Source organism: Pinus tabuliformis, chromosome 7, assembly GCF_031772625.1.
Source record: "Pinus tabuliformis cultivar Carrire ecotype Pingquan chromosome 7, CPIR1, whole genome shotgun sequence".
Classification (NCBI taxonomy): Eukaryota; Viridiplantae; Streptophyta; class Pinopsida; order Pinales; family Pinaceae; genus Pinus; species Pinus tabuliformis.
The window spans coordinates 1,292,472,021-1,292,495,233 of NC_142293.1; positions in this window are offsets into that span (position 1 = coordinate 1,292,472,021).

A 23,213-nucleotide genomic window follows, 5' to 3' on the forward strand; every position below is an offset into this window, starting at 1 on the left:
TCCGCTAAATCCCTGAGCTTCTTCACTTAACTGCTAAGTTCCCAAGCTTTTAAGGTCCAACACAATAGGTTTCTCAGTCTTCGGGGTGGGCTAATTCTAGAAATTTGGGAAAAATAAAAAGAATCTTGAAGCTTCCTGAGGTTCTTTCAACCATTTACCTTGGATAAACATCTGAATCCTATCTAATTCCACCATGGAGAAATTACCATCATGTCCCTTGAGCTCATCCACCCATGACTTTTGGATCTCGAGCTTTGATTGGTAAATGGATAATAATTCATGAACTTCCTCTCACATCTATATATTTACAACCTTCCATGGGCAAGGGGTTGACTTTTGGAGATTGATTATACCCTTATGTCGTTGCTTTGATACTCATTACTCCATGCGTTAGGATGACATAAAGGCATACTTTGTGGCAAGGAAAGGACAAGTCAACTTGGGGAGCTCTTCTACAAGATCAACTGCTAAGCTCCCAAGCTTTTAAGGCCCAACACAATAGGTTTCTTAGTCGTCGGGTGCGTTGATTCTAGAAATTTGGGAAAAATAAAAAGAATCCTGAATATTCCTAAGGTTGTTTCAACTGTTTACCTTGGATAAACATCTGAATCCTATCTAATTCCACCATGGAGAAATTACCATCATGTCCCTTGAGCTCATCTACCCATCACTTTTGGATCTCAAGCTTTGATTGGTAAATGGATAAGAATTCATGAACTTCCTCTCACATCTATATATTTACAACCTTCCATGGTCAAGGGGTTGACTTTTGGAGACTGATTATACCCTTATGTATTTGCTTTGATATTCATTACTCCATGCATTAGGGTTACATAAATGCATACTTTGTGGCAAGGAGAGGACAAGTCAACTTGGGGAGCTCTTCTACAAGATCAACTCCTATTTTTGGTTGTAACTCTCTCCATTTCTATTAATACAAAGAGTAGGTTATTTTCCTATATATGATGTTATTATTTCATGTGTTTGAATACCATGTTGATCTATTTTATGAAGTGATTGGATTATGGTACATAGATTTCATATATCTTCAGCTTGTCTTGTTTGATTACCCAAGTTCTAATTATAGCAATCAGAGCTAAGATTGGAACATACAAGATGAGGAAGGAGTGAAGCTTGCAATATATTCCAGGTAGGCTTCATGCCATCATTCAAATATTATAAGAAATACATTGTACCCTTTTCCTTTCTGTTGTTCTAGGTCAATATATTGGATGTAGAGAAGACACTTTTCTCCGAAGTCATAGATTATGTATAACACTGGGTGACATGAATATGAATTGACATCAAATTCCCTCAAGATAAGCTTCTTCATCTCACTATTGTCTGACACATAGATCTTGACCCTAAATCTCACCAAATCATCTACCGTGAGATGATAATCCACTTCTTATTCACATTTACCTTACTATTATAGCTTGTGCCTAAGCTCCATGTATCTATCATCCTATTGTCCTACCTATAAGATTTGATCCTATAAATCTATACCATATGAACTCATACTTGTTATGTGATTTACATTTAATCTTCTACTAAGATCATATGCAACCCCGTTATCCTTTCCCTTAATGTACCAAATCTCGATTTCAAACTCACTAACCATAGCCAACAACTTAGCTTGCCTAGAATTCAGATTAGGTTGGTCAAATAAGTATCTCAATCCATTGTGATCACTCATCAAGATGAATTTCCTACCAAGAAGATAGTGCCTCAACATCTTCAATGCATGCATGATCATGGGTCATATAATTATGCTCGTTCTTATTCTAGTTCCTTGACTCGTAACTTACCACTTCCCCTCCTGCATTAAGACTCCACGAAGTCCTTTCTTGCAAGCATCTCTACACACCACAAACTGTTTTTCTGAATCTATAATCTTTAGAACTGGAGATTTTGTAAGAAACTGATTCAACTACTAAAAACTCACTACACATTCCTTTGTTCATTCCAAGTTATTTCCTTCCCTCTCCAATGATGTAATAGCATTGGTAATCCATAAGAATTTCCTTACAACCCTCCTATAATAAGATGCTAAACCCATGAATGATCTGACATGATCCACATTCCTAGGAGCTCCCCTTTTGATGATAACTTTGATCTTTTCTGGATTTACTGTTATGCCTTCCTTTGAAACAACATTCCCTAAGTAATGCACCTTTGTTTGAAAGAAACTACATTTGCTAAGCTTGGAATACAACTAATTCCCTCTTAGGAATATCAATACTATTGCTAAGTGTTTGAAATGATCATCCTCATTCTTAGAATATATCAATATATCATCAATGAATACAATAATAAACTTGTCCAGATAAGGACAGAACACACTATTTATCAAGCACATAAAAGTAGTTCTAGAGCATTAGTTAAACAAAAAGGAACCAAAACAACCTTTTAATTCCCATACATGTTCTGGAAAGCAGTCTTGTAGAGGTCCTCTTCTTTGATGTGTACTAGTTGATATCCTGATCTCGTATCAATCTTTGAAAACATTGTTGCTTGCTTCAAATGATCAAACAAGTCATCAATCCTTGACAATGGATGCTTGTTCTTAATCATCACCTTGTTCAATTTCTTGTATTCAATGCATAAGCTAGAAGTTTCATCCTTCTTCTTTACAAACAATATTGGTGCATCTCAAGGAGATACATTTGGCCTGATGTATCCCTTGTCAGGCATTTCCTTCAACTGCAACATCAATTCCACAAACTCTGGTGTGCTCATCCTCTAAGGTGCCTTTGATGCTAGTGTTGCCCCTAGTACCGACTCAATAGAAAATTACACTTGCCTGTGAACTGACAACTCTGAAATATCTCTAGGGAATACGTCCTGAAACTACTGCAAAATCATATATCTCTTCAATACTTCCGCACCCTCAACATCCTTACATTTATCACTAGAAATATGCATTGTAAATAATACATACCCTTTCTTATGACTTGGTTTTTCCTGGATAGCTATAACCATTTTAACTGATGTAGCCTTCTTCTTACCCTATAAGATTCTTTATCGCCCATTATCATCCACTCAATAGCCTTCTCATAAAAACCCAGCTTAGTCATATGAAGATACAACCAATCCATACCCAGAAGCATATTGTATGATCCCAATTGAAGTACATTCAAATGTGTTGATGTAGGCATACCATTCAACTCAAATGCATGATCTCTTACGCAATGAAGATCTCCTTTCTTTGTAAATGTAGCCAACTCCACTAACCAAGATTATGCATGTACTTCTGTATTTAAACCACACTTATCCATTGTGTTAGTATTAACATAACTATAATTAGATCTAGTTTCAATCAAAATAGAAACAACTTTATCAGCAAGCTTACCGTCCATCTCGAAAATAGATTCCTGGTGATTTTCTTTCATGTTATCCAATGCTACAAAGATCTAAGGAATGCTTCGTCCAACATCCCTAACTATTTGCGCTTCCTGGGAATTTTGGGTTTGAGGCCTACCATCCTGATAAAATGGGAAAACACTCTTGAGATGTTCCTTGCCACATATCCAACACTGCAATTCTCCCTTTCCCTCACCTTTATTCTTCTGCCCTCATGGTTGTGACCCATGTCCCTTTCCAACTGCATTAAACTTCTTATAAGGAACAAAATTTTCTTTTTCAATTACATCCTGAGGTCTTGTTTGCTTTGGCCACCATTTACCTTTATCTTTGTCTTTCCATTTCCAACCTTATTGAGACTCTATCATACACTTCGATTGCTCATAACAATGCTTCAACTTTCCAATGACTTCTTCAAGTGACCAAGACTAATCATACCCAATCCGATATTCAAATGATAATTCTTTTCCACTAAAAAATCTCTGAAATTTGGCCTTCTCCCCCTTATGATATGGCACATACCTCAATAACTCTAAGAAACTAGTCATGTACTCCACATCTGTCATTGATCCCATCTTCATCTGATAGAACTCATTTGATTTTTTGTTATAGTACCTCTCTGACAATTACTTCTTCCTGAAAAGGCTCTTGATTCATGCTAACTCAACTCCTTTGTCCTCATGTTTGTGACCCACTTCACATCTTCCCACCAGATGTATGCTTTCCTTTTGAGGTTGAAAATAGCTATACTAGCATTCACGTTCTTTGTATGCTCATGCAACCCAAAGAACTTATTCATCCCAAGTAACCATGCCTCTACATCTTCTAGCTTCTTCAACTTTCCATCAAATGTAGGTGCCTTGGATTTCTTAAACTCATCTAGTAAACATCCTTTGTAATTCCTTCTGTAAGGATGATAGAAATCATGACCATGATACCTGTCTGAAACAAAACAAGACTAGAACCCATTTCCATCACCTCTTTCGTCAAGTGTATCAGAAAACTTGTCATCTCTAACTATGTCATCTCTATCTGACTTATTGCCACCATGAGACCTACTTTCATATGCACCATTTTTCCTATCCTCTTGTATCTCAATCCACTAGGATCATTCATCAAGATGAATTCACTACCAAGAAGATAGTGCCTCAACATAATCAATGCATGAATGATCACTGCCAACTCAAGATCATGTGTCATATAGCTATGCTCATTCTCATTTTTTTCCTTTGACTCGTAACATACCACGTGTCCCTCTTGCATCAGGACACCAAGAATTCCTTTCTTGCAAGCATCTATACACACCACAAACTCATCATCTGATTCTATAATATTTAGCACTGGAGTTTGTCTAAGCAATTACTTCAACTACTCAAAACTCATTGCACATTCCTCTGTTCATTCTAATTTATTTCCTTCCCTCTCCAATGATGTAATAGGATAGGTAATTCGTACGAATTTCTTAATGACCGTCCTATAATAAGATGCTAAACCCATGAATGATCTGACTAGATCCACATTCCTATGAGCTTCCCTTTCCATGATAGCTTTGATATTTTCTATATCTACTGCTATGCCTTCCTTGGAAAAAAAATTCCCTAAGTAATGCACCTTTATCTGAAAGAAACTGTATTTTTTAAGCTTGGAATACGACTAATGCTCTCTTAGTAATCTCAATACTATTGCTAAGTGTTTGAAATTCTTGTCCTCATTCTTAGAATATATCAATATATCATCAATGAATACAAAAAAAAACTTGTCCAAATAAGGACAAAACACACTATTTATCAAGCACATAAAAGTAGTTGGAGCATTAGTCAAACAAAAAGGAACCAAAACAACCTCATAATTCCCATACCTGTTCTGGAAAGATGTCTTGTAGATGTCCTCTTCTTTGATTTGTACATGGTGATATCCTGATCTCATATCAATCATCGAAAACATTGTTGCTCCCTTTAAATAATCAAAGAAGTCATCAATCCTTGACAATGGATGCTTGTTCTTAATCATCACCTTGCTCAAGAATATTGTATGATCCCAATTGAAGTACATTCAAATGCATTGATGTAGACATATCATTCAACTCAAATGCACGAGCGCTTACCCAGTGATGATCTCTTTTCTTTGTACATGTGTCCAACTCCACTGACCAAGATTATGCATGTACTTATTTATTTAAACCACTCTTATCCACTGGGTCAGGATTAACATAACTATAATTAGATCCAAGTTCAATCAAAATAGAAATAACTTTATTAGAAATCTTATCGTCCATCTCGATAATAGATGCCTCGTGATTTCCTTTCCTATTATCCAATGCTGCAAAGATCTGAGGAATGCTCTGTCCAACATCCCTAACTATTTTCCCTGTGCATTTTAGATTTGAGTCCTACCATCTTCATACGATGGGAAATCCATCTTGAGATGTTCCTTAACAAATATCCAACACTGCAATTGTCCCTTTCCCTCACCTTTATTCTTCTGCCCTCGTGGTTGGGCCCAATGTCCCTTTCCAACTGCATTAAACTTCTTATAAGGAACAACATTTTCTTTTTCAATTGAATCCTGAGGTCTTATTCACTTTGTTCACCATTTACTTTTAGCTTTGTCTTTCCCTTTCCAACCTTATTGAGACTCTGTCATACACTTCTATATCTCATAACAACATGCAACGATTTTTATGGTAAGAGACTATGACCCAACTACTCAATATAACAATTTATTAGATCGTGTTCTTAGACATCATGATGCAATTGTATCACACCTTAACTAGGTATGTATATTCATGCTTCAACTTTCCAATGACTTCTTCAAGTGACCAAGACTCATCATACCCAATCCGATATTCAAATGATAATGGCAATCCACTGACAAATCTCTAAAATTTGTGCTTACCACCCTTATGATATGGTGCATACCACAATATCTCTAAGAAATTAGTCGCGTACTCCTCATCTATCATCAATCCCATTTTCATCTCATAGAACTCCATGGATTTTATGTTATAGTACCCCTCCAACAATTACTTCTTCCTAAAAACTCTCTTGAATTCATGTGAACTCAACTCCTTTGTCCTGATGTCTGTGACCTACTTCACATCTTCCCACCAGGATGTATGCCTCCACTTTGAGGTTGAAAATAGCTATAATGACATTCATGTTCTATGTATAGTCATGCAACCCAAAGAAATTATTCATCCCAAGTAACCATGCCTCTACATCTTCCACCTTCTTCAACTTTGCATCAAATGTAGGTGGCTTAAATCTCTTGAACTAATCTGGTAAATATTCTTTGTAATTCATTTTGTAAGGATGATAGTGATCATGACCATGATACCTATCGAAAACAAAACTAGAGTAGAATGCATGTCCATCAGCTCTTTTGTCAGGTGTATACAAAAACTTGTCATCTCTAACTGTGTCATCTCTATCTGACCTATTACCACCATGAGACCTAATTCCACATGCCCCATGTGTCCTATCCTCTTGTCCATAACTGATTTGTGGTTATCCAGGTGTCTGCAAGTCTGAAAATCTCTGAATGATAACTTCATTGAACTCTGCTTGTTTCTATTGTACCTTGGAAAGTATCTCCTATGACTAAATGATTATGTCATTATCTATTTGAAACTTCTTATTTATGCCTCCAAACTTCTCAAAGTGTTTTCTATGTGAGGGGAGTGATCATCACCATGCTGCTCATTTGATCTACAGGGACAGTCTCATGAACTATAATCCACCACTTTAATAGTCATCTTTGATCATTTACTTCATGCAAATATAATATGTCAGCTAAAAAAAATTATAAACTTAATCAACATACCTCAGTGAAGTTCAGGGGAGGCTATCTCATATGCAAAATCAGTCCAGATTGGTATGATATATGTATAATCATAATCATAACCATATATACACATCATCTCAGTCATTATCCAGTTACCATGTATCATAATGTCAACCGCATACCATGATCTCATGCATGACAACCATAGCCATAATTATACATGCATCATAAACATATAGACACTGGCATACATAAAAATTACATATGTAACCGACATGCATTCCTAAAAACTCATCCCAACAACAACATCATTAACTTCTACAAGACAACACAACCATAAAAATGACCACAACCATGCATACATAACAAGAAAATATACAACATTCATGCATGCATGACATACACATTTTTCCCATCTAGTTGAAGTGTTGAACCATGCTCTGATACCAATATGAAACTCCCTCCTCCCACACTTACCCAAGTTCACTTGTCCACAAGGGTAAATATGTGACGAAGAGTTACTATGACATGAATCAACCTCCTAGATTACCTTAAGGAATTGGAATCGACAAAATCAAAAACTTACTGACTTCCCTCAAGTTCTACAGGACCCCCAATTGCTAAACCACCCTTCCAATTGCCAAAACCTTGAGTGGAGCTTCTTTTTCACTGTCGTAGACTCCTAGACACTGGCAAAACACTGCAGAAATTTGAATGTAACCCTCTAGCCACATGCATAAGCTTGCAAGGGAGCGATTGCAGTATTTTTCACCTAGTTATAATCCTGTTATTGTAATATTTGAGCCACTTTTTCAGCGCTAGTCTCCAGACCACTTCCCATAACTTAATGAAACTCTCAGAAATGATAAACAACATAGGGACAAGGCCTTCCATACAAAACTTCGATAAGGAATTTCTCTAAGTAGGCCTAGCTATGACAGTCATTCCGTCAAACAAATCATGAACATGTAATCTAAAGGTCATAATTACATATATGGACATAGGGATCTCACAATTATCTGAGAATCATCAAGAATGGTTGATGCCTTCTCACAATAGTTGCATTGTAATATATTAGGTCATCCATTCATTAACCATTCATTTACTAATCCAAACAAAATGAGAGCAATAACTAAAGTCTTCTATAAATTCATCTTTATAACTAACATATAACCAAAATAATAACAATGAAAGAATAGCCATAAAATCCACATAAAAAAAGTATAAATACTCATGAAGTACAACAGAAAAAGAGCTCTTATTAAGATATGCAAATACCAACCAATTCAGGGACTTTCACATACCATCCAACCAAAGATTGGGCTGAACCAAATATTTCTTTCAGTCAATCACCTTTGTGCAATATTCCAAGTGTGAATGTGGGACTCATAAGAAAACAACCAGGGCTTCCTCAGGCTTTACCATGTATCCCACCATTACCGGTCAAGGGATTCCTAGGTCCAAAACCCTCATCTATACAACTAGGCTTTACCGAACTCCCATAATTACTAGTCAAGGGATTCTTAGGCCAAACAATAAGCATCCAATACAAGGGTTTACCACAATCCTGTCATTATTGTTCAAGGAGTCACTAGCGCCTAAACAAGCATAGATTCCTCCTGATTTCCTCACTAATACTTGGAGAAATTTTCCAGTCTCCACCCTTAGGATTTACATGTATCTTGTCATTACTGGTCAAACAATTTCTAGGCCCTTTGGAATTTTCCTGAGACCACTTTACCCAGTTCCAAAACCATTCGTCAATCCAACTCAACCAAATGAAAGAACCCCATCACACCATGACTATCCGAAAATCGCAAGGCAAGGATGAAAACCACTGTTAGACCTAGAAAATCCCATGTCAATGACAACAAGAGAACCAAATACACACATGCATATACCATGAATGAAAAAACTATAAAGGAAATGATACATGCAACTCAATACCTACAAAGTAATGCCATTCTAGTTACTTGATCTTTGTTTTCCTTTCCTTTCTTATCCTTCCTTTTACTTTCTTTCTTGAATTCTGGAGTGCTCAAGAATGCACTAAGTGTGAAAGAATATGAGGGAGAGAGAGAATAGAGAGAGAGCTGCAAAACTTAATTGATAAATGGTTGTACTGACAAAAGTTGTGAATTGATCCTCAAAATCCCTTTTATTAATGATGCCTATATTTTCTTCAATTTCCATTATTTTCCTATTATTTCCTCCTCACGTGTAACCTGTGACCTTTCACCATCCTTTTTTATCCAAATTTCCTTTATTTTCATAAATAAAATGCCAACAAATGTCTCTTTGCATTTTCAAATCCTTTTCCATTTATTTTTTCAATTTCCTTAGCCATAATAAACCAAATGAACAACCCTCTAGGATGTTTTTCCCAACATTTAGCTTGGAATATGTGTCCCATGAACTTGGTCTTACTTTTCCTTTAGTAACTTTATTACATGGATTTTTAACGAGAGATGTTACAACCTTGATGACATCGTGGCTAGACTAACATGGGTGGAGTGGTTTGTGCTATCTAACTCGGATACAACATGAAGTATTGATGATTATTAATTCTCCTACAACAAATTCTCCTTAGATAAAATTCCTAAAATTCGTCCTCCCTCTATGTAGTCATCATTTCTAACTAATGGTCCACCATGGTTATTGCACTTGTTTCTAATGGTCCACCATATATATTTCATCATAATATATATGGAAAGTAATATTAAAATTCACAGTAATTTACTTTCCAATTGAGTGCAAAGTTATCCCAAACATATATTCCAAACAATTTACATGAAAAGGTAAAAGAAAATACAATATTGATACCTTAATTACAAATGTGATTACATATCGAAACATTGTGGTTGTAGAGTGTGGATTCTCACTTAGTGAAAAGGAATTCAAAAATATTTAAACATAATGCAAATCTTATACTGGTGAAAATGTAACAAAATCATGAAGCAAAATACATAGCCGTAACATGTAAAACAACCCCGAAGAACATCACAGGAAGAAAACTACTGCCCAACAGTAAAGTTAGTGAACCTTGTAATTTATACAATTTATTTAAACATAACGAAAATCTCAGAATGACCATAAGGTTTAACATAACAGCCAACACAATCATTTCCACAAAAAATTGATGCTAGCCAACAATGAAGTTGGTAGACAATCACGAAATCTAGTTGCTAAATTTCTATCGCCCAAGCAATAGGGTCCCTCCCTATCACCCACACATTCACCGTTAACATTGATTTCTTTGGTATACGATATCCATGGTTCCTCATCAAAAGTTCCTTGCAGGCCGTTTGTCTGTGTCAGGTGATGTCATCACTAAAGCATCCATTCACAATGCATTGTTTCTATGACGATTCCATTTGGATTTTTTCAAAGAGTCCATGGTCGTCCTTACCAACGCACAAGGACCAACTAGGTCAAGCCATAGGGTTCACACCTCCTTTCTTTGAATATTATCTCATAATTAATCTTTAAAAAAAATTGTTTGGACTACTAGTGCAGATTGTTGGTGTAAATCCACACGTTTTAGATTAAATTCGAGCTTGAGCTCATTACAAATGAGATCTGTTATTATAAATGGTCAATAAGAGCTAGAGTGTTTTTGAATTTTTTTGAAATCCAGTTGTATCAAGTTGGTGTACCAAAAATTCCCCAGCTTGATGAGATGTAAATTGCAAATCAGATCTATTAACTTTTAGAGCCAGTAAGAGCTATATCTCCTGAAACTGTGGAATCCATTGTTTCCAAATGAGGTTTTATTCACCAACTATAAAAATTGAATCCTTTCAAAATTATATAACACATTTGAATTTTAATTACACAATTTTAAAAATATAGTACCATTTGAGTCAATGTGTCATATGCATTGTTGTTACCACCATTATTAATGTGCAAGTTAGAATTTCATATAAATTTGAAGTCATGGGTTGTTAGAATTTAAAAGAAGTGATGTGTTTCGCTTTTTTCATTGTCTTTAATATCATTTGTTTTTATGAAGATATTTACAACTAAGTGTTTTGTTTATAGGTAGAATTTTATAGACTAGTTTGAAGGGGGTGTTGAAGATATTTACAACTAAGTGTAATAGACTAGTTTGAAGGGGTGTTGTATGCAATTTTTTCAAGAGGATGTTTATAATTTATAGGAATAGAAAATATTCAATTAAGTGTTTCGTTTATATTTAGAATTTAAATGAGTTTGAAGGAGTGTTGAATGTAATTTTTTAAAGAAGGTTTGAAATTCTAAATAATTTAGATTACGTGAAAAATGAAACAAAAAGATAGATAAAGAAATGCACTATAGAAATTAGTAATATGATAAAATCCCAACTCTTTATAAAATAGTTAAATATTGTAAAAGTTGAAAAGAAGCTGAAAAATGGTTTTAATGCAAAGAAAAATCCCTTAAGATCCAAAACCCTAACCTTATGAGGCAATTCATTAAACACTTATAAGCATAAATCAAGCACTCTTATTAATCAAATTCCTAATGCTCTTAGGTAAACATTTGATTTTTAAGTAGATATGAATAAAAAACTCTTATTAATCAAATTCTCAACACTTTTAGGAAAATATTTAATGTTTAAACCATGTAGGAATAGATATGGTCATTTACAAATGAGAGTGACGAAAGCCCCTCCTGTGGCCTGCTTATTTTTCCCAAGATCCTTCTTCCACTACATGAATTTGATTTAAGTGAAAACCTCTTGTACCATCACCTCTAAGTCAACACACCTATTCTTAAATCTACCTTCCCAGACGATGGGACACCTCTTCCATATTCTTTTATTCAATCCAAATCTTTTATCTCTATCTCGTTTATGATATAAACATACACAATTAAAATTACAATAGGCTAACGCCACAAGGAATTTCGCTTGAACTAAGGCTGGTCGAGAGGCGAACCCCAACTCGAGGTCAAAGGTGGAGCTATTTGATGGAAAGGAAGAGGAGGAAAGACACAAAAAACACACGCACATTGTGACTCTTTTATTTATCACACAAAACTTGATGTTAAACTCTTTCAATTAGCAACTTGCCCAAAATAACTTAACATGCACACACACTAAATTTGGACTTCTCCAAATATAACCTGAACTCTACCCAACTCACACTTAAATAAGTTAAGTCACACTCTAAATCTGGACCGCTCTTAACTCACCTTATCTCTTCATGCATCACTCAACTTGGATCATGCATTATTTTCTGTGGTATGTCATATCTTGTCACAACTTCGATAGATTCATGAGGAACTGATGACATCCCTACTAGGTATAATCGTAGCATCTCTCTCACCAGATTGTGAAGGTACTTCAAACTTGTCACATTAGAATAGTTCACTTTGCATTGTTTTCCAATGACCGATTCGATTTCTTCCTGCAATCTCTTCATTACATGCGGATGTCTAGGAAACTCGCTCATTGCCCATTCTGACATAGTGGCCATTGACTTAGTTCTAGTGGTGAAGATATCCTGACAAATTCATACAAATTCAATTAATTTTTATATCAGTAAAATGAAATTATGTGGATTGATTGAATCTTAGGAATTGGAAAAATGAAAGAGGGAATGAGACCCCAAAGACTTACAAAAATAAATTTCTTGATGGTTTCCCTTATGGTTTTTGCATCTCTGTTATCACTTTGAATTTGAAGAAGGATGTCAATGAAGCCTTCACTATTATTTCCTGCTTTTGTACCCTCCACCTGGTCATCCGAGGTCGAGTCCATGCAATGGTTATCTACCACTTTCTCAGTGAATGCATTGAAAATTTTTTTGGCCTCCTTCATGCATCAATTCATACCTTGAAAATCAATCCAATCCAAACAACGAATAAATTCTCCAATGTTAAAAGCTCCAACTGCATCTTCTACTTCTAAAAACAAATCTCTAAATCCGTTTCCATTTCTACCCAGATCATCACTAGAAAATTTCTTCCTCGCCATTATTCACCAAATTATGTTGGTGGTGAGTCTAAAGAAAGCCTTGCTGACATTCATGCCAATTGTGTCGCTCTAAATCTCCTCCCAAATGGAATGGATCATGACTAATACTTCTTCCTCTCACACTCCCTTGAAGGAGTCAACTCTTGTGGCACTCAACAATTCTATTAGGCACATTTTTGATGTGTTTCCAATAATCTCCATACAGAGTCAATATGACACCCTTGAATTGTACAATAAGTATTTTCTAGCCATTTCTAGTAGCCGACTCGCAAAGACCAAATCATGTGTTTTATAAAACTTCTTAGTCATCTCAAAAGATGAAGGGACTACAGCCCAGAAAGAACCTAGGAAGAGAAACATGATGGGGCCATAATTGTTCACGTAATTTTTGAGAGCATGCTGAGGAGGTAGACTCAAATAATCAATATTCCCAATTATTGGCTAAGGATAGGGCATTGGAGGAAACATACTGCCCTTTCTTCCTCTCTTGTGCTGCAAGATCCATCAGAAGAAAACAAGAGTTTTGATTCCAATCATTTTTCCATTTAATATTGTAGATAGAGTCGGATTTTGAACCAACTCATTAAGAAACATGTCGAACCGTCTGGAATGAATATTGATAAAAGGAAACATTAGCATTCTTCAAACATAATAAAATCTCAATAAAACGGAAAGCTTGGGATGAAGGGTAACACAAATTTCAAAACTCTTTCATGCTTCATGCACCCAACACGCTACTTTCACAAATAAAAAACGACTGAGATGACCTGCACCATCACTTGAAAGAAGAAAATATTTTTCTAGTATAAATTGGAGAAGTGCACTGAGCTTGACTATATCCATAGAGTAGCTATCCTAAAATGGCTGTGCATATTCGAAAACAAAAGCATGTTCTTTGGTTGTTCCCAAATCTTTATCAATAATTGATCCAAATAAGAAATATATTGATTATGCAAAGGAAGCTATATGTCAATGTTTAGCAACATGCTTTACTGTCAATAAAACAATTAATTAAAGGACTTTATTACTACATTAAATGTAAAAGGTTTTGGCATTTTCTGAGTGATTGATTTGCATTGTGCTTGAACATGATATTTATGTATTGACTCGTAAATAAAAAATCATTAGCAAATTAAGAAAGTAAATAATTTTCCAAATTCGAGAAATAATGTTTGAAATTCGAGATTTAATTCACCATCAATAAATCAGATCCAAATCCGGTAACGACTAGGGAAGAATCACGGTGATGACTTCTGGAATCATACTATTAATGACAATTAATGGTTTTAGTAAGAGAAAACCCTTGTTAGAGATGAAAAACTCACTCAGAAGATTGTGGAAATTCTGTTAGGATTTTTGCCAAATCCTACAAAAACTAATTTTTTGGGAAAATTTGTGGCCTCAATAGACAATTAGCTTTGTTAGTATCAAAATAAAACAAATCCTCAATGATTTACCAATGGGGGTATCTCAATAACTAATTTAATATGATATAGAAATAGCGAAACATGTCTACACATGATATTCATTTATCTATTAACAATTACCGTTGGCAGTTCCAAAGCTAATTGTCACAATTGTCATGAGTTTTTTCTATTATTATTTCATATATGCATCTAGCCATTTTGAAAACATTTATGAGTATCAAGAAATCGTTGACAGATTGTGGGAAATTGAAGCCAAAAAATGCATTAGAAAACATTTTATAATGTAGTATTCGTACAAAATGGTCTTATATTGTATTGCAATTTATGTTTGTGTGACATGTATTTCGATGATATTAAATCAACAAAAGTATATGTAGTTAGTGGAGGAGATGGTTTTTCAATATCGATATTTATTTCTATTGTTTCCCATAAATATTGGATTTGATATTTTCAATTGCTATTTATTAGGTGTCATATTTGGTAGTTGACACATGAAAAATAGCAACAACTGTCAAGTTCCATTGCATAAAAAAATTGTAAATTTACGCGATATTGGAAACGAGTATAAGTAGGAGTTAAATGAATCAAGCTATTTGCAATTTTACAATCAACGAAGTGATATTCGAATGGGACAATGAGAAGGAACAAAGACATCAACATTTTCTTTAGGAAATATTTTCTTGGTCTCAGTTCTCAACCGATTTAGCAGTATTCAACGATTCATTTTCTCAATTGCCCAGGTTATTTCACAATTCTCTCTATAAAACATTTATTTTTGTGCATAATTGTTTTTGGGATTTGAATTTTCTCATTATGCATTTTACGAACATAGGAACACTATCATTTATTTATAAATTATTTAGGGGTTTGCATTTTCTCTTTTCATCTCATCAATTCACTATTGCTTTCTCTTTCTCCTCTGGTATGTGCATTTTCTTTTCCCTAATAGCTTGAATTGCATGTGAAGAAAGAACCAGTGCATTTTTTGCATGTCATAATCTATAAGAAAATATGTTTACACAAGACATGGTTTATTAAATTTGAAGGAAACCAAGTATTAAATATCGACAATGGACGCCCAAATAATTTTTGAGACAAAACACAAAATATTGCACAAAAATTTTCACCTTCCACACCCAATGTTTTCCATGACTCAAGCAAAAAAAAAAACTTGGTTCTAGAAAATTGGTTATTGGTAACTGAGCAAGTAATCAACGGGAGCAAGATAATTTTCACAAATTATTTCCAGAAAAAACAAGTATAGTTCAAACACTAAACTCCAAAAGTGTCATCAATAGAGAAAGCATTGAATAGGCTATACACATAAAAAGTTGATAGTAGTGAACCACCTAACTAGATTGTTATTTTTTTAGTGGAAAATAAAAAGATAATGGAGCAAATTTTAGAAGAGGGAATTATTTTCAATGAACATCTCATCACATTAAAAAATGCAAAGTATGATAAGATGAGTAAAAAATTGAGAGTTGAAAAGGTAAATCTTGAAAATGAAAAAGTTACTATTCAAGAACATGTGGATATTGATCTGTCTGACATTGATATGATGGGGCTCATGGTATTGCAACATTTTACCAATGATGCAATTACTCAAAGTGTTACCAATGTTCTTGGAGAAAGTCATATGTTGAAAAAGAAATTAAAATAACAAAAAGACATTGAAAATCCAACTCCTCAGTTAATGACTCCACTGGAAATACGATCACCCTCATCATCCAGTCATGTTGTTGCAACACCACAAACATTCCACAAGGCTATGAATATGTGTAATGCTGCGGACACATATATCCTTGAGAATATAAGTGAGAGATTAAAAATTATTGAAGATGCATAGCAAGAAGTTCTCGATTTAATGCATTTCCAAGAGAAAATAACGAAATTTATGGACTAATTTAATAGTAATATTACAGAAAATAGGCAATTCGTTGACAATGAATTAAATAATTTTAAGCATAGGCTAGCAATACTCTCTGATTTTGAAAAGAAAAACCAACAGTTACCGAATGTTGAACAAGTGAAGCATTTGGAAGCTCAATGGGCGGGAAGGGTCACTACACTTGAGAATTTCAAATATAATTGTAGTGAGATATCCAAAAGGAGATATGATGCATATTTAAAGGAAATGAACATTATAAAAGGCTTAAAGGGCCTGGGCATGCTGCATGATTCTAAGTATGATTTCAATTTTAGGAGAAAAAACAGAAAATGGTAGCAGAGTCTAATAACATCATTTATTTAAATTAAAAAAATTGGCACTTGGCTAATTACCTTTTCCATCTTCAATAAGTAGAATACTAAGTTGGTTGTCAACATGTAGGAAGAAATTAGAGAAATTGAAAAATAGATTTTCACCAAAAACGTGAAGATTGAAGTCATAGTTTCCCTAGATGAGGACTACATTAAAACAATTATCACCATATTTCTTCAATGAGTTGTTGACTCGTAATACATCTTACAAATTATTTTCCTGTAGCTGTAGATATTGTTCAAGGAAACATAAAACCAATTTCTGCTACGACAAATCCATTTACTTTACAATTTTCTTTCGAAAATTATGATTCTACATAGCAATTTTGTCTTTGAAGAGCATGTTCTGAATATTCTCTAGTATAAATATGAGTTATGGCCACACTTGTTGACATTTTATTCTGACATAGTGCTTTCTGTAAATTTCCAAAAATATGCTTTCAACTTTTCTATTACATTTAGTGTTGTGTTGTTGCTTTAAACGAAATTTAACATTTGGCAATGATTTGAAATTCTAGACATATATCTCTTAATAATAGAATACTACAATGAAAAGTTTCACTCAACACAACAACTTGCTTCCGCATAGTTAAAGCTTTACATAAGGAATATCATACTTAAAAAAAAAAACTATAAACAAGAAAGTCATAGATATAAATTAAATTAAATAAGTTCTAATATTGTTGAGAAAATTTGTTTTTAATGCCTATCTCTTGAATCTAAACATTTTGTGAACTAGTTGCTATTTACAAATTGAACTGCAAGAAATATTTTGAATTCAAAACCACTTGACTATATCAATTTTATGATAAAGATTTTATTTGTATTCAACCATATGCTTTGATACTTTGTTTTATATCTCATATTGCGTTATTGATCAAAATAAAAATTAACATCATTGTTAACTGCAATTCATTTGAGTTAAGATTTGATTAAATCATTTAAGCGTGAATTGTGAATGCATCCAATGATGCGAAAATTGAATTTTCCAATTTAGAATATTACCAATAGTATTAGCAATAAAAGATTTTAGTGCAAGGTGCAGATTTCTACATAAAAACGATTTCTATGTACAATGAACTTCCTCCGTACAAACAAAGCTTTTGTTTAATGAAATGTGGTTTTGTACATAGTCTTTTATGCATTTTGCATAACTTTTACTCAATTGAATACTAATATGCATTATATATAACTAAAGTATTAGAAATAATACTAGTAACAAAAATGTTCTATATGATGTTTATGCGCTCAAAGATATATGAAGGTGTCTTTTTTGTTCTAAAATTACTTGATGACCTATGTTTTACTAAATTGAGTGTTTATATGCATAATCTTTAACTGAAATATTAGCTATAATATTAGCGGTTAGGCCAAAATGTACAAATCTGCACAAATAGCTTCCATAAGAGCCTAAACAAAAAAATATTCAAAAATAAGCATCATTTACACTTAAAATATTAGCGAGAACTTCACATGCGCATCCATATATAGTGTGTTTGAAGGAAGCTATACAACCATCGTTTGATGGAGCAAGGATGGGATAACAGAATTATGCACCTTCAAATAATGTAAACCTATACACAATGAAACTTGAATGACATGAAGCACTTACATGTTAATTGACGGAGACATGTTTAATTGATGGAGTAACCGTTAAAATCTCCTAGTCGAGGCATGACACTTATATAAATCCTTATTTTCAAATGAAAAACTAAATTTAACTTCCTAAAAAAAACCACATGCACGATAAAACAGAATTTTGCATTATGTTATGCCTTGTTCTACTAAACAAGAAAATCTAGCAATATAATAACAAACTGTGACATGCCAACTAGGCACTTCTCCTTTCTGGTGTTATTTTCGAGGTTTATTTTACATGCAAGTTTCCAAAGTTATATTCTGTTGTGCAGAGGAAGCACGTGTGGAGAAATTTGTGTAGAGGTGGCTATTCAAAGGATGTGTGTGCAGAGAACAAATTCTCACTGTGTGGAAATATTTGTGTCAAGAGAATCAATTAATAAGCGGTAGACGTAAGGACTATGTTGTATCATATCTCATCATTATATTTATTATCTTTTTAATATTATTATCAGTAGTGTGTCTACAATTGAATGTTAATGACTATTAAAGGGTTTCATAGAGTGTGGTTTTCATTGTTGTTCTAATAGTGTGAAGTGTGAGGACATGCGAGCGCCATTTAATTAGTTGTAGACACATGGGGATATGAATCATTTATTGCTAAAATGTTAGCAACAATATCGTATAAAATCAAGAGTTTCCTCGGTCTTATTCCGAACACCAAATATATATTGTTTAATACTAAATATTAGTAATAGAAACCTTTAGTGCGAAGTGCATCATTCTGCACATTTAAATCTTCCTCCACACAATAGCCTTCTTATGAACTTCAAGGCAAATTCCTTATTTGAAACATATTTAAAGATCCCAACATAAGCATAAAGATATATCATGTGCAGATGAAGCTTTGGAGACATCATTATGATGAACAAGAAGAGTGGAACAAACATATTCTGACACATAAATGTGGACAAAATATGCATTCACAATCCCACCCACATTCAACATTAATTCTATTTGTGTACATACTCTTAAATAGAAGTAGTTATAACTAAAATATGAGCAATAATATTATTAGTTAGTACAATGTGCAAATATCCGCTCGTACAAAAGTTTGAAGAAACAAATATTCAAAATATTTACAATCAAAATATTGGCAATAACTTTGTATATGTCAATGGTTTACTAAAATAGCTACTTGTTCTAGTATACTCTATCCATGCGTTGAGACAAAAATGTGGGAAAAATATGGATCCCACTTAATTATTTGTATACAAAAACAAATACACAATATTTATTGTACATTGAACGCTTCGTCCGCATAATGAAATTTCTTTGTGCTTCCATATAAATTAAAATATTATTAATAAGATAAGCGGGGGGGTGACGACAGACTATAGAAGTCATTTTGCAGAGATACTCTTACAAATTTCCATATCTCATATTGTGTGAATGTTTAGAGAGGATGGGGTATGTGCAGGAGAACGAAGAATATTATCATGTTTCGTTGTACATATATTTTACTGTGCGGATTACGAAATTTGTGTGGAAGAGTAGTTGTGTATGGCTTTTGATTTTAGAGCTATATATCTTTGAAGAATGATTGATATTGTTAGTTTCCATTATGTGGGGTGGTCCATAGGTTATTGTTCCAATGTTCTAATTTTCTTAGGCCATGCAGCGTTGATCTACCTTATCAGATATAATCAATTAAATAAAAATCTAAGGATAGACAATGCTGTTGAGAAAATATGTCTTATTTAATAGTGATTAAATTATTAAAAATAATAAGCCTTTTGTGCTAAGTGAGGCGATCTACACATTGAAAGTTTCCTCCACACAATACAACTCATCCTCACTTCCGCTCATATGAATAATGATTTACAATTAAACTATTATCAATAATATAAGCATGAAGTATCCATTTCAATAAGAAACCTTTAATGCGAACATAGGCTGCAAATATTTATGCAAACAAAATCAATTAAATAGAAATAGAGACAATAATAATTATACAATTAAAGCTTGAAAGCTTCTTCTGCATGATGGTGTTTTCAATTATTATATAGGGAAGGAGTTGTGTGGGGATCGTTATTCATGTGTGGAGGTTATGTAGAGAAAAAATTCATGTGCGGGAATTGTGCGAGATGAGGAAAATGCAGACGATCCTTTTAATTATAATGTGTTTTGATATTGGTTTTAATTTAGTTGGTTGAATGTAGAAGTGCATATAATGGAAGATTGAGAACATAAACAACAAAATGACTAGTTGTGTGGACAAAGCTTTGCAGATCCATAATAAGATGTTGCAAGGTCATTTTTGTTGTGCATCACTAAGAAGCTCATATACGAATTAATAAATGTATGCTAATATGTTATGTTTGTATTTGATGTCACGCCAAAGCATTACACAAATAGCTTAAGCACAAGATCCATGGTAGAGTTATCCTCTTCTATTCATAGTGTTGATTCACTAATCCACATGTGTTGACTAATGGTAGATGATCTAGCATAATATGCTATAGATTATAGTATATGTTATACTGCTAGATATTATTAAAATCAAATGTGAATCTTGCATTAACGATTAACCTTTGTCAATTTTTGATTCGCATTTTCTAGTTTCTTACCTCATGAACTTGTTTTGTAAGGCTCATTATGAGGACAAGTGCATATTCTCCTCATTGTTATCCTTTAACAATAAATAATTTCATTTTAATTTATTTTAACTAAAACAAATAATAATATTAGACACGAGAGAAAATGGTTACTAATTGTGTGAAAGAAGTTGTGTGGAAATGACAATAACGAGAAAATGCAAGTGAGAAAACATTCTTGAATAAGGATTTAATAACGTATATACAAGAAAACAAAGGCAAAAAGAATAAGAAAATGAAAGTGTGAAAAACACTCTCAAATAAGGATTACATTCTTGAATAAGTATTTAATAACGTATATACAAGAAAACAAAGGAAAAATTAATGAGAAAATGAAAGTGTGATAAACACTCTCAAATAAGGATTTAGTAGCGTTTATACGAGAAAACGACTAGTTGTACAGAGAAAGCTATCCAGAAACACATCTTGCTCTGCACAATACAACTCATTGACTCTTCTGCACATATGCCTAATTATTTACAATTGAAATATAATCAACAATTGTGCGAAGCTATTTATATTATTTTATTATTGGAAGCTGAATACATCATTACTGAGAAAACAACTAATAACTTCTATGCGAGATATTTAGCCTATTTTGCGGAAGCGAGAAACTTGGCCTATTGTGTGGAACTTACAACATTCTACGAAGCTTATACTCCCTATTGTGAGGAACCTAGGTCATTATGCGAAGTATTATCCTATTGTGAAGAACTTAGTTCATTGTGCAGAGCTTATAGCCTATTGTGTGGAACTTAGCTCATCGTGCAAAGCTATTATTTTATTTTATTATTGGAAAAAGAATCTAGGTCATTACTTTTATTATTGAAAAACAAATACATCATTACCAAGAAAACATCCAATAACTTTTGTGCGGGAAACTTAGCCTATTGTGGGAAACTTAGCTCATTGTGCAGAGATTATAGCCTATTTTCTATTGAGGGGAACTTATCTCATTGTGCAAATATTATAGCCCATTGCATGGAATTTATCTCATTGTACGAAGCTATTTATTTTGTTTTATTATTGGAAAATGAATATGTGATTACCAAGAAAATATTATGCAAAAAAAACAATTAAATAATAGTAGAGGCAGGGACTATGCAATAAATCAATTAAATCTTATACCTTGTTAAATTATTTTCTTATACATAAGAAAATAAACCCTAGAAAATAAGAAACACGTATAAAACATCTATACAATTTACATATAAAAAAATAAATATTTTAATATTAATATTTTAAACTTTTTAATATAAAATTATAAAATTTAAATGAAAAAATAATTATTTGAATACATTTTTTTTCCTATTTAAAGTGATAGGGTGAATTTCGAAGATAGAGTGATTTAGGGTGATACCGATTGGGTGAATGGACGCCTGCTAGGTGGTAATTAATAGAAAGAATGGTTGCAGAGGGAGAAGGAATAGTGAATTACATTATCACTCATCTCTTTTATCTTGTGCACATTTCTTCACCATGCTTGAGAAATAATTGATATCCTAGGTTAATTATGAGATTGCATGGGCATGGCGTTTAAAAATATATGCAAACAATGTGAAAAGTTGAATTAAACCAGAATTCGTGAGATATGTGGGAAGTTTTCGTTTCTTGTGTTACTTTTTTTTCTCTTTCTTTCTATAGGATGGGCTTCCATAATGTTGGACATTGTCAAGTGGGGAGAGACATATTTTCTTTTTCTTAGATGGGATGGTCATTGGTAAGGAGAAAGATCATTTTAATTTACTTAGTACTTAGTGGTGTCTATGTATTATGTGGTATTTGGATTGTAGTATTGATAAATATCAAATTATAGATCTTGATTTGATTTAAGGCAATTAGATTTGAAAGGAGGGGTTTGTTAGTGTAAGTAAATGGAAATGTAAAAAAAAAAACATAAAATATATGTACTTAGGATCAATGTGAATAAAGGTGAATGCCTTAGGCTAGTAGAAATGAAAATTAGAAAGTTCCTCAACAAAAAAATAGAGCTAAAGTAGAGGCCATGATTTAAGAGAAAGTCCATAGTAGTTTTTATAGATTAACTAAGTTGAAAGTGGAAACAATTGAAAATTTTCTTAAAAAATTATGATAACCTATGAATTGAAATTTATGATAGCATTTCCATTAACATTGTTTATGCTAGCTTCTCCAATTACAATCCAAATAAAAACTTTCCCAAAA